General features: G+C 36.9%; 1 protein-coding gene across 2 annotated transcripts in view; it reads left to right on the forward strand.

Annotated features, from left to right (window-relative positions):
- LOC109079841 (tetraspanin-9-like) overlaps positions 1-14,007 on the forward strand; it is a 175,473-nt gene that overhangs the window by 54,985 nt on the left and 106,481 nt on the right. Inside the window, exon 3 of one of the 2 annotated variants that reach the window (XM_042744333.1) lies at positions 7,957-8,032. The exons of the other annotated variant lie outside the window; for it this stretch is intronic. The gene's annotated coding sequence lies outside the window, so the exon portion shown is untranslated. The remainder of the gene's footprint in view (positions 1-7,956; positions 8,033-14,007) is intronic. 2 annotated transcript variants of the gene reach the window in all.

Raw genomic sequence — 14,007 nt, forward strand, 5'->3', positions numbered from 1 at the left:
AGGGAAGTCTCTCCATCATAACTACCAATGAACAGATTTTAATGAACAATTAATGTTTATTCTAACATTGACAAAGTCTCTTATTTAACCTTGATATGATTCATGAAATTAAGTTCATGAGCGTATAGTCTAGAGCACTTTTTGCATTTTATAGAGGTGAAAACTAGTGATGCTCAGGCGCTAATGAGAATGAAATTACAAATGAATATAATCAGTGTTTCTAAATCATGACAACTTCGGTTCAGGTATAATTATCAATTATCACATTATTTCTGCAAGGTGCAACATGACTTCCGTACACTGTCATCACATGTTAGGGGCTTTTACACCAGAGGAATGTTTTCATAGTTATTGTATCCATTGGCTTGGCTTTTTGGTATGTTCGCACTGCAGGGACTGGGAATGATTGTAGTTATGGGGGGACTAAATAAAAAGTGAAGTTACCTGTGGTCAATTATGGTGACACATACTTGGAATTTGTGCTCTGCATTTAACCTATCCAAGTGCACAGACACAGTAGTGAACACACACTCCATCCTCCATCCTCCAGTTGTTGACATTGTTGAATCCCACACTTAAATGACATTGCTGTCGGCTGGCTTGCGTCAGTTCAGTGTTCCTACTGGCAGTGCAAGTGCAACCAGGAAAATGGCATTAGGGGAAAATGTAGTTCTCGGGGGACTGTCCTTTTGACTGGTTCCGATAATGGAGTTCCTATAACTACCTGGTGTGGAAGCTCCTATATATGCTGCAGTGATATTTACCAATGTTGGTTAATCAAAGCAAGAAACTACAGGGAGAGAAACACTTTGATGGCATAGTGAACGATAAGGCTCACTGGGTGAAAGGAGTATTTTAAAATTCTATGATTAAGGGCTGCAATGTCTTTGCACCTCTTGGGAGTGATTATTTTGTAGCTTTTCAGTTTTTCCATCCAATCTCTAAATTGCACGCTTGATCTTTAGCAATAATTGGTTCTATTTTGACAGACGTTTATCCCATTGATGTGGGGCTTAAAGAAAAGAGAGAAAGAGACAGAAAGAAAATTGCAATGGTGTAACAAAAAGATATGAAAAGAGAGCTCTGATAAAACCAAAAGAGCTAAAAAAGAGGGAGAGACAGAGAAAAAAGAAAGTCAAAGAGGACATTTTGTATTGTTTTAGGGCAGACATTTCTGAAGCCCTCTCTAAGTGCAGCTAAGAGTCGTGATCAGTGGAGGTTTATGGGAATGGCTTAAGGTGAAATGAGCAGTAATGACATCTCTGTGAGAGTATTGGACCATAACAGAGTTGAGACAGCCTGTTTACTGAGTCCTGAGCACAGCATTGGAAAATGTACCTGCATGGGAAAGTGAAGCCTCTTCAGTAACCTTCCCAGCATGCCGATCATTGAACAATGCAATGCCACTCACATCTCTACTGTCCTAGTGTAGATGATGGTGTTTGGTGATCTGAATGTAAAGAATCTTTAGGCACCTGATGACATATTCTGTATATATAGTTTAAGTCTTCTGTATATCCGTCTATTGTTCTGTCCGTCATTATATCATTCTTTCTGATGATGTCGTTGTGTCATTGTTCTATCATTGTCGTCCTGTAGTTGTATCTATTGAGCTTGAGCATTCTGATCAATCTATAGTTTGAAGACTCTGTCTTTGGCGTTCTGATGTTCCATCATTCTGTCATTATTCATCTGTTTGTCAATTGTTCTGCCGTTGTATCTATTGATCATTCTTTCGGTCATTCATTTGACAGAATGTTAGAGTTGATTGAACGTTGAAAAGACCAAATGAAAGATAGAACTTGCAATAGAAAGAAAGAATGACAGAGAGATAGAACGACTGACAGGTAGAATGACATAATGTCAGGGCAACCAATCTATAGATAGATATAGAATGATCATTCTATCTTTTATCATTTATGCATTCTATTCTTCTAATGTTCTGTCATTCTATCATTTTGTCATTGTAACTATCTCTCTATATCTGTTGTTTGATCATTTTATTTTGTCTGTTCTATCTGTTCTGTTTTTTCTCATTCTGTTCTATCTATTGATTTTTCTGTCTGTCATTCTTTCTGTTATTGTATCATTCTGCCTGTCATTCTATCTTTCATTCTATTGTTCTGTCTTGTGTTGTCGTTCTATCTACAGTATCATTCTGTCGTTCTATCTATCGTTCTATCTGTAATTCCAGGAATGAACAGATGCAGCGAGAGGCTTTGTCGACATCAGTAGTGGAGATGTCAGGGTAAGGGTGAAGACTTCACTTTAACAGTGTGAAGTTGGAGGAAGGGAGAGAAATAGCAGAATGGAGATGGGCACGTCAGTCCGCCGTGAGCTGCTTTTATCTGCTGCTGATCTGCGTCAAAGAGGATTAGCTGTATTATGACATTAAAGTTGAAATGACGTTATCATCTGTAGCTGACAGGAAGGATTTGCTCCCTAATCGGACTTCTAATGCACAGGGAGGTGAGACATTGTTGCACTGTGATTGGAGGAGGATTTTTTTTATTTATTTGTTCTATTTATATTCGAAGACCTGTCTTTTTTATTTACTTAATCCACTTGACGGCCGACGGCCTCAGAATTTAGACATTTCTATTGCAGTGATCTCAAAGACCTATTGTGAAGAAACAACAATCACATTCAGGAAACGGAAAGGGTAATGGTCCTCCTCAGCTTTTTTACTCAACAGTAAAATTTGAATTTAAATAGATGCACAGTACAGAGAAAAATGAAAAAAAAAAACAGCATTTTTGCATCAGCAAATACTTGAAGCATTTTCTTTACTTAATCTCGCTCTGAAGTTCCTTTCACCTCAGGGTTTGCGACATTTAAACGGATGTCCTTTCTTCTCACCTTTTGGAATTTCTCCGGTGTGCCTGGCCTGCTGCTGATAAATAGTCTTTTTTTTTTTTTTTATAACGAATGTTTTTATGGTGGTAGACCACATAGAGGGCAGAGCAGCACCTTTAAAATGTATCTAGTCTCAAATGGTGAAGGCTTCAGTGAATGTAAAGCACAGTTCCTCACGGATATATTATTATACAGACAAGGAGACCCACTGTAAATCACACACACACACCATAAACTTGATGTCTTTGTAAAGGCAATAAAGCTCTGGCTGTTTGTTTATAGATGAATGGGGGTTTGGCTGTTGATTTTGGTGCTTCACATATCCCTGCAAGTGTATATAAGTTAGTGGCAGGGGGTTTCAGTTTTAACATGACGTGAAAAGATACTTGTCAGGTCTTGTCATGGCTGCAGTGGTGTGATCAAGATGAGCCACATGCATTGAAAAGTGTTTAAGGTACAAAAAGCTGTCACTCGGGTGGAACGTTTTCAAAAGGTGCACCTTTTTACTTCATTTGTCTTTAAAAGGTGCATATTAGGACCTTGAAGATACATACAGTGGGTAAAATTAGTATTGAACACGTCACCATTTTTCCCAGTAAATATATTTCTAAAGGTGCCCTTGACATGAAATTTACACCAGATGTCGATAACAACCCAAGTAATCCATACATACAAAGAAAGCAAAACAAATAAGTTCAGAAATCTATTTTCTATTGGATTCAAGTCAGATGATTGGCCTGGCCATTCTAGCAGCTTTATTTCCTTTTTCTGAAACCAATTGAGAGTTTCCTTGTCTTGCTGAAATGTCCACCCTTGTTTCATTTTCATCATCCCGGTAATGTAGGTGTTGGGACTGAACCAGCTAATATAAATTTCCACTGTCAAGGGTCAGGATTGCTTTATAATTACTGATAGATTTCAGCTGGTGTCTTAGCTTTCCATGCCTTTTTGCACCTCCCTTTCTTCATGTGTTTAATACTTTTTTTTTCCCTGTGTCATTCCATTTTATTATACACAACTTAATTTCTGAGCTTATTTGTTTTGTTTTGTTTGTATGGAAGGATTAGTTGGGTTGTTACCGACATCTGGTGAAAATTTCAAGTCAACAGCACCTTTAGAAATATATTTACTGAGAAAAATCGTGAAGTGTTCAATATTTTATTTTATCTTATTTTACCCCCTGTAATAATACCTCTAGTGTACATATTAGTAGTCTGAAAGAATAACGTCCAATTAGCAGATTTTTTTTTTTTCTGAGCATATACATGTATTGTAGTTGACTACTGATTTTATCACAAACCAATAATACAACACAATACACTGTGACACTAAGGTTTATTTATTTATTACTATTATTATTATTATTTTTACAACAGATGAGTCTCCAGTGCACTTTATTGAAGAGTTATACTTTTTGCTTTTTGTATATCAGACTCATACAAAAAACATGTAATTTCTATTAAAGGAATAATACCATGAAGTTCCACCCCTAAACCTTACCCTCACATAAAAAAATCAAGCCAGAGTTCTTGGAAATATGCGACTCTGCCTACATTTCTGCAAAACCTGAAATAAGTTGTTCTGTTGCTGCACTTTTCAGATGACATCCTCACTATAAGCTGAATAATTTTTCTCCATTGCATATTCATGTCTATTAAAAAAAAGAAAAAAAAAAGTTCCTATGAGTACAAACGGTTGCATGCCAGATGCAAAGTGAAATTTCTGTGTATGGCAGACAATAGCATATTTAATTTTCTCTGAAACAGATAATTGTGACTGTTTTATTATGATGCTTGTTTGTATCAGGGAAGTTCAGAAATGAAATGCCCAGTGAGCGGCTTTTTATATGTTACACATTGAATCGTATATATCACCGCTGAGCCAAATAATATTCAAAATAGCTTCTTCATACTTAATTCAGTTTCTTTTTTATAGACCCTCTATCTGACCCTTGAGTTTTAGAAAATGTTCTATATTTATTTGTAACATGAAGATAACAATGTCACCCACCAGGTTTAGTTACCATATAGTTTAATCTGGAGAATAGGGAGGTTATAAAACTGCAATTTCAAAGTGCCACGCTGGGTTACTTCAGGGCTATAAAGACATTCCTCTGATTTGGACTTACAACAGATTTGTGTGTCCTCCACCTCTGTGCCACATTTTAACAACAAAGTTTGTTGCTTTTAAAGCACCTAATCCTGCAATTAGTATGCTGTTTGCATCTGGATAACTTTTGACTGGACTAAAGACCGTGATGCAAGCTTAAAAAGATATGCTTAAAGCTTTTAAAGTAAAGAACAAAATTGATTTTTCTTGAGTCATTTAGCCAGGCTGCAACACTAATAGCCTTCCATTAAGCGACTATGCCCTCTGACTGCAGGCATTGAAGTGTCATTTGGCACACAATTAAATAAATGAAAGTTTGTGTCAACACAAAATTTGATTTATAAACAAGCATCATTTATTCTGATCGTGAGACCATTTGGGCTTTGATTAATTTGAATGCTCAGGTTGCTATTACTGAGCAAACAAGCTGTGTGGCTTTTGTGTGTAGGCGAGGGTGGGGTAAGATGTGTCCACGTGCAAGCTGTGTCAGTCCATTAATCTAGGAAACATACATAATTTCTGTCACATGACCATACATGTAGAAAGTATTTAGAATTTGCAGTTGTCTATGACTGAGAGAGAATGCATTTTTAGCATTTTTTTTATGCCAGAGTAAATGATATCTCTCTAGGTCTACATTAAAAATGAATTAAATATGAGTTTTCATTATTTATTTTTGCAAGCATATATGTGTGTTTCTGGATCAGTGGTTTCACACCTAAACTTTTGGTTTGCCCTTTCATAATAGCCTCCGGTGGTCCTTGTTATTCTTTATAGAGAGTGAGGATTGTGTCTACAGGGCTTTGTCAAGGCCATCACAGTTCACTCACACAATCATCCACCGGCTCGAGGACCTATTAACCCTCCACTGATCCTGGAAAGACCTTGTGCTCCCATTCGATTTAAAACTAGCTTTTAACCTGCACCGGAGGATGTCATTGCTTATTCATAATTTCTGAGTGTCCATTAGTTAAAGGACTCACTAATTAAATGCTCTTTTTTTTGGTTTTAATAAGCGAGTTTTAATGGCTGCTTCACTCACCTGTAGCCTAATCGCTCTTTGAGTGATCTAGGATGATTAATCCACATGAAACTGGAGCGAGGGCATTGTTTCATTACATGACAATCTCACAAATAGCATTATGTCAAGTGTGATTTTTTATTTTTTTTTCTTTTAATCAGTTTTTCCGAAGACAGCCACACAGGTTGTCCCAGGTGGTGCGTCTGCGAGTGGGAGATTATGTGATTCTGATGTAATAATGCTGAAGTCTTAATAATAGGATACAGGTGTGCATTTGTGTGCGGTGTGGTGACTGTTTATCAGTTGTGGCTTTCCAGCAATGTTCCCCGTGAGTGGTGGCTGGACTGATAACATTGTAACTTTTTTTTAGTTTGCACAGAGAGCAAGACTACAGCAACTGCAACAGGTACTCAAAAGCAGACATGCATGTAAATACAAAGAGAGAAAGTTGCAGCAAAATGGCACAGGTTCTGTTTTAAACTCTAGTTAGCTGTCTGTGTAGGAAGGCATCATACACATGTTCTTGAGAACAAATGTTGTTCCAGAAGCTAGGAAGCCAATTTATGCTGTCTTCTAAGATGCCTTGTTTAGACCTCTTACACATGTTCACATGTATGTATTGCAACAAGCTGATTGGAAAATTCATCCAAGATGATTATAAGCACTTCAAGATGACTGTAAGCACTTGAAGAGCAAAAGAATCAGTAAGAAATAGTTCCACCAAACTTGTGAGTTTCACTTAATATTTTATTTTATAATTGTATGCTTATTTGAGTATCTTGCTTGCAGCTATCTGCACCATATGTTTCAAAAGTAAAGCTGATCAGAGAATTATCTAGCTCAAACTATATAAAAATATTATGATATAAAAATTGAACTGTTACTTGGTCTGTTAAAAAATAGTTTAATTATATCTTTACTCTTCTATTGTTTGTTCTAAAAGTGTGGTGAATTAACAGTGAAAATCAAAATCTTGTCAGTTAATTATAGCTATTAATAAATGTATTTTAGCTTTAAACCTGGTTTGAATTACAGTTATGTTGGTGACATAAGCCCTGTTCGCATGGGATTAGTATTATCTGGGGACCTTGTGTGATTTTGAAATTACCCTCCCACCTCTGAATTTCGTTTGGTGCAGTCGCATGGGATAAGCGAACCCTGTGATTTCACTCGAATTTACTGACTTATCTCCAGGATACGATGTCAAGGCTGTGAGAGTCCCGTTTTATGGTCCGGTTAGGATTTAAAAAAAGAAACTAATATAGTTTCGTGCCCTGTGTCATTTACATTTCACCAGGTTGAAATAATATCTCAAGCTATATGATTTATTTGTAACACATTAACCTCAAAACCTTTTCAGCTGTTTCTTTCTGCAAATTGTATGGTGTAGCAATATAACAGCACCAAAAATACTATCAAACACTCCAACGCATCTTTCACTGCGAAAGATGGATAAAAAAGTGCACAGGAAACAAAAACCTTGGAAAATGATATACGACCCGCCAAATGCTGGCCAAATCACAGAGATGCCGATTCGCACGGGACTAATATTATCACAGGACCTCTGTGTTCAGTGAAATATGGTAAGACATTTGCGGGGGAATTTTTACTTTACAAATTACAGACATGGCACGGGATTAAGAACAACCTCCACAACAATTACAAATGACTGGAGGTCACCAGGTAATACTAATCCCGTGCGAATAGGGCTTTACATTTACAAAAATCCTGTCAGTTAACTTAATTAGCTGTTAATGAATAGGCTAAATACAAATTGAACTTGGTTTGAATTACATTTACATTTGTAATGTGACATTAATGAGCCTTGTTCTCATTTGTATCTCATCACCCTTAGATCTAGCTGTGCACACTATAATCAGTCTATGCAAAATCATTTTAAAATCATTAAGCAGAGCTCCAGCTGATTTTCCCTTCATTGTTTTTTTTTTAATTATTATTATTATTTATAGGAGCAGCTGATTGAATTGGGACGTGTGAATAAGAGGGTGAAGAACTCTGTAAGTTTACTGAAGACCCCTTTGACAGGTAAATTAAAAACTCTGCTGTTTATTTTTTCTTACGTAATAAGCTATTTAATTCAAGATTTAGCCCTTCCTGGGATCTCTGCAGACCTGACATTGCAGTTTCCGTCCTCAATTCCTTGGCTCTCATCCCACCTCCTCTTTGGAGTCTTAGCTTCCCCTCCCTGTGCATGCGGGGTGAAGTCAGGTTAACACATGAGGTGATCTGGAGATGGATGAATCTGCCGCTGTTTGTTGGTTTTCATTTTTGCCGCTGCAGTGGAACGATCTGATCTTTCATCACTCTTTCTTTCTTTCCATGTCCCTCTCCTCCACCGCTAACACATCACAGCTCTCCGTCAACACATCACAGATGCTCATGCTCGGCAGTGCGTCAGCCCTATCTCTGTGTGTGTCTGTATGTGTGTTTGTTTTTTAAAAGAGGATCCTGTTTGTTGGTGTATGTGCTTTTTGCGTTAGTCTTGCAAGGTCACTGACAGAACAGATTAAAAGCACGTTGTTCCTTAGGGAAAGAACAAAAAAAAAAGAGAACAGAATAACAGTCTGTCTGTCAGAAGGATTGACTCCCTTGTCATACACAGGTATACTCTCCAGCAGTTCCTGTTCTCTTTTGGCGCATGAATCATAGGCTGAGTGTTGTTTCGGGTAATTCGTACCTTGGAGGTGTCATGCCCTCAGTTTAAAAGGTGATGTGTTTTGTTATAAAATCATGAGCACATGCAGAGTAAAAAACATGTGGTTTGTAAACAAAATTCAAAAATCTAATTAAATTGGCTTTTTCTAGGTCAGATGAAATAATATTTTTTAAGAAAAGAGAAATTACATTCGTTTTTAGATTATTCGGTGTATTGCATTGATACATTTATAACTGATTTTTATGAAATTATACAGTATTAATAAATTCTATAACGCATGTATAATGCTAATTTTAATTGAAATTTAATTGATTCTCATTTGTGACACACAGTGATCAAATTATTCTAAAATAATGACCTTCATTCAGGGCAGTCTGACCAATGGCAGACCAATCTACTTAAAACAGTTGTTATATTTGCACAGATCACAAACGTCACTTTTAAAGAGGCATTATTTCTGTTGCATCAGTCCTCGGTGCAGGAAAACATTGCGTATGATTTGCATGTTAATTATGTGTATGTACACTGGGCGGTGGTATTTCAGAGAAAAACCTCAGTACTTTTACATATGGTGGGTTTGTAGAATACAAGACGTGAACTTGCTGTGTATTTTTTCGCTTCTTTGGCTCTTATATTTGCGATTATTTAAATATAATCAATTTTATTTAAAGCTGTTAACAAACAATTTGTTCCATGCATTCATCATATCACTTGTGCCAAATTTACTTGACTGCCATTTGCTAAATATTTTAAAATGAAAGAAATTGCTTACATAAAGCTTTAAGTTACTTCAGTTGTAAAATGATGTGTGGTCGTCTAGGAGTATCAGATGTAATTGCGAGGCCCTTAAGTAAAGGTTCAGTTTGATTCAATAACATTATTGTTATATTTTGCTTTAATAGCATATCAGACCATATCTGTCAAGTATTTACCTCTCTTAAGGTACATGTAGGATGCATTAAACTTTGGTTTATTCGAGGAAGTGGAAAACACAAAGATGAAGCAGAAACATCAAACAGGTATGGAATGAAATCACCTTGCTGTATGGAAAGATGTTCACCTTGCTGAAAAGGGCTTTGGTTTTGAAGTAGTGCACATTAAGTGAAGCGTGTAAAGGCTTGATGTGGGGCAAAAACTTCATGTCCAATCATTGCAAACTGTCATTTCATATCTCCTCAGACAAATCAGAGCCCTTTTGCCTTGAGAATCCGTTTTAAATCAGTCATTACTGTTTTACCTCAAGTGAACCGGAGTGAACGCTCACTACTTCCCTCAGTATTTGGTATGGATAAAGCTATGAGGAATTAAATTGAAATCAAATGGGATTTCAAGAGGCTGAATGCATGTGGAAATGATTTATGCCCCATTGTACTGCCATTTGAAAAGGATGCCCACATCTTTGAGATGTCTTCATGCATGAATCTTCTGCTTTGAGGTTGCAAGTATGCATTCTTTCGGTTAGTATTTTTTGTTTGTCTAGAAAAGGTCAGCATCATTTTTCCACCTTGCATAAGGTGTTGAGACATTGCTAAATGAGCGGTTCACACAGCATTACACCCACCTCCCTGTTTCTGTTCTCCTGTTAGATGACAGGTCTGTGGGGTCATCTGAGACCACTCTGCTTGCTTTCACATCTTCTTGTAGCCTATTGTTGAGAACTAGCTTTTCTGTGGCACCTTTGCCAATAAACAAATCAATGTTATTTACGAGTAAAGCTAAACATCATTGGACTCTTTTCACAGCCTGTGATGAAAAAAAAAGTTAATGCTGATGTGAGGGTGTTTCTAATACAGCAGCTGTGGTAGTGACAGTAAATTTGACATCATTTTGACTTCTGACTGCCATTATAAATCTCGCTCTTTTTCCTCTTTTTGAAAGTCGTAAAAAAAAAAATTACCTTCGGAGCAAATGGGAACACAAAAAATATATATGATGGTGTCTCTGTTCACCGCTGTAGAAGTATACCCAACTATGTTGACTAATGAGAAACCCAGAAATGTGAAAAGGGACTATTATTTGTTATTATGGCTCCAAACACATTTTTTTTTTTACACAAATGTAAAAATATTGCGTTTAAGTTATTTTCTGAAAATCTTCCCTTTGTCATCTCATTCATGTTTCTGCGAATTCACAACTGGCACACCACATTTGACGATTTTGAACGACGTCATATGTTGATGGCTCTCTTGTGTCTTGAGAACTATCATGCTGTTTGATTATTTTCAATTACAAACATGGGCAAGATGAATGTTACCGGTGCTTGTGTTGTGTGTTTGTGGAAGCTTTTGTGTTATTGCTTTGAGTCATTGCTTTTCTATTTCTGAAGATTTGTCTGCATCTACATCATTTGCATGAAAATATCTTATTGGATGAGATAGTCCAATATGTGTGCCTTTAAAGGTTTGAGAAATTGGGGTAGCTCAAACATTCTGGTCTGCTAATTGATGCCTGCTGAGTGCTTTTGAACTTGCCTTTCAGATTTGCACATGAAGCGCTTTGATGTATTTGGCAGTGCAGCAATTCATCAAAATCAATTGGCTCTCCTTCAAAACATTTGTAGCTGGCAGAATTTGGTTCATGGGGTCATTAGTTGATGAGCCCTGATTTGGGCTTTTATTAGTCTGGATGTGTCATTCATTGGCTTGATGTGACTTGTTAGATTTCTTCTGTCAGCTTTGATCTCAGACAGTAAAAAAGACTTGGTTTTATCAAGACAAAACAAACCATTTCAGCTGATCAGTGTAATCAGTTTAGTTCTTCTTTACTGAACAAAAATGTTAATTTCTTTGATCAGTATTTTAATTTGAAAGAACATTTGACCTATTGTATGAAGTTCACATGGTCACAGTCATAAATTCTGCAACATAAACCTTTGTTTAAGATCATGGAATTAAATGGGGTTTTAAATCCCTGAATTTCAATGTGATCTCAGTCTATTACTACTGTCTCACCTTTAAAAGGAAAGAAGTTGGAATCAGCCTAAGTTTGCTTCTACGCATACTTAATATTTTTATATAAGGTCTCCACCTTAATAGTTTATTTGTTTTGTTATTGAATGTGACATTGTTTTTCTTTGATGCGATTTCAAATTTTCTTTTCTCTTTGCAGTGTTACAAGCTCTTGGTGCATAAAGAAGATCTGTAAAGTTGCAAAGACTAAAGTCTCAAATCCAAAGATATATTCTTTATAAAAGTTAAGGGTCAACCACCCCCCACCCCCACCCCCAAAATGGCTCATTCTAACATGCGGATGTGGGAAGATTTGCATAACCAGCCCAAATGTTCACGCAAAGAAAGAAGGCGTAACTTTTATTCTCTCTGTTGTGTCTCTGTGTGTTTCGTTGTGAAACTTTGTTTGACCTTCCAAAAGAGGACATGACTAGAAATCAGTGGTTAAGTTGTATTTCAACACTGTTCCAGAACAGTCCAACCCAAATATTCAGATGTGTGCTGCACATTTTATGGAGGATGAGGACTGTTTCCTAAACCAATAGCCTGCAGTGCGTCTGTGGCACAATGGATGTTCAGTTCAAACTTTGCAAGGACAGTCTGGCGCTTCTGACTCACAGCCTGTAGGTACGTTTTTTATATTTAAATAATTTTCCACTAATGATTCAAATGCGAGTTTTGAGCAGTAGAGTAACCTTGTTGTTTCATGGTTTTATGTTTACGCTGCGCGATACACGCGTAAAAAGACAGTATAAGTCATAATAACCAGTAATTATGTCCCCACTGGATGCAACAAATGCCTCGCTTGTTATGAGTTTTATTTGTTTTGTCTCGTCTAGTGATGTCTGGATCACGAACGAATCTTTCTATTTAACCGGATCTTCTTAGTGAACCGGTCGAATCGTTTGAAACGGTTTGTGTCTCCAGAATGCACTAATCCACAAATAACTTAAGTTCAGTTTATAAACGTGCCTTACTCTCCCTCTGATGCGAAATAAACCAATATCCCGAGTTATTCAGTTACTCCTAACAGTACATTGACTGAACTGCTAAAAGAGAACCGATGATGGGATGTGCACGAGCAGAGCAGCTGGACTGAGTCTCGTGCTGCTGGGAGACGGCATCACAGCATGTTGAGGGGCGTAACATTTCCGTCACACGCTTGAAGCATTCGGCCAATCACAATGCACTGAATAGCTGGCCAATCATAGCACACCTCGCTTTTCAGACCAATGAGCCTTGTAAAAATTGATGCGTTTCAGAAGGCGGGGCATGGAGGAGAAACTATAATGTACATTATATGGAAAACCTTAAACCGCATAAACACATTGCATTATACCAAATACACAAAATAATGTTCTTTTTAGCAACATCATATGACCCCTTTAATCATTTAAATGAATTGATTGAGAAGTCTGGTAATTAAACCTTTTATTAAGGTGCTTGTGATGGAAAAAGCTCAGTTCAAGCCTGCTCAGAAATGACATCAGTAATGTCAAGTGATCAAAACCCCCCAGTGCACTTATGAAAAGCAGTATATCAACTATGTTCTGAGTGGACAGCTATGACTCTTTTATACCTCCCATTATAAGATTTCAATTCCCTGCCACCTCTACCTTACCGAGCTTAATTTGCTCTTAATAGATTTAATTAGCTTTGGAACATGGCCGGGCCAGACCCAGCAGGATAATTATGATGTGGATGGTTGGTGGTACAATGGAGCGTATGTGCAGGATTGAGCCCTGCTGGCCCAGTGATGGAGGATATGGAAGAATGAAAGCACTACATTGTCACAATTGACTTACTGCTGTACGGATGAATCCTTCCCTCTCTCAGTGTTCTCCTTGATTCCATCTTGTTGGCAACATAGAGAGCCATTGGCCATGTCCAGAGTCATCACCGTCTAAATGTCCTAATGGATTTAAAGTGATGCACCGCCCATCAGAAAATGTATTAAATTGCTTCTGTCGAGACAGAATTGACTAAGGCGATAGACGCACTCTAACTTTAGTGGTTTCTCTAGGACATTTTCTGTCCAAAGACTACCTGCCTATAGAAGGGATGAGGCCAAGAATGCCCCTGCAATCTTTTGGAGCCAAGCCAATAAAATGGATGTGTATATGTATATGCACTAGCAAAATATTAAATTGTTCAATAAGAATTTGCAGTGAAAAAAAATGCAAATAAATAAATAAAAATAAATAAATATAAATAATAAATATAAGATTTACTGTTTTTTTTTTTTTTTTTTTTTTTTTAAACTCTTATTAAAATGTTTTTTTTTTGTAGTTAATTTAACAAAAAATTAAATTCTATGTGTAAATAGGCCATCTACTTACAAATAGTGAAGACAGAAATTGCCACACATTTGAGTTGATTTATCCATCTAGTACTTG

The sequence above is a fragment of the Cyprinus carpio genome, chromosome B18, assembly GCF_018340385.1.
Source record: "Cyprinus carpio isolate SPL01 chromosome B18, ASM1834038v1, whole genome shotgun sequence".
Classification (NCBI taxonomy): Eukaryota; Metazoa; Chordata; class Actinopteri; order Cypriniformes; family Cyprinidae; genus Cyprinus; species Cyprinus carpio.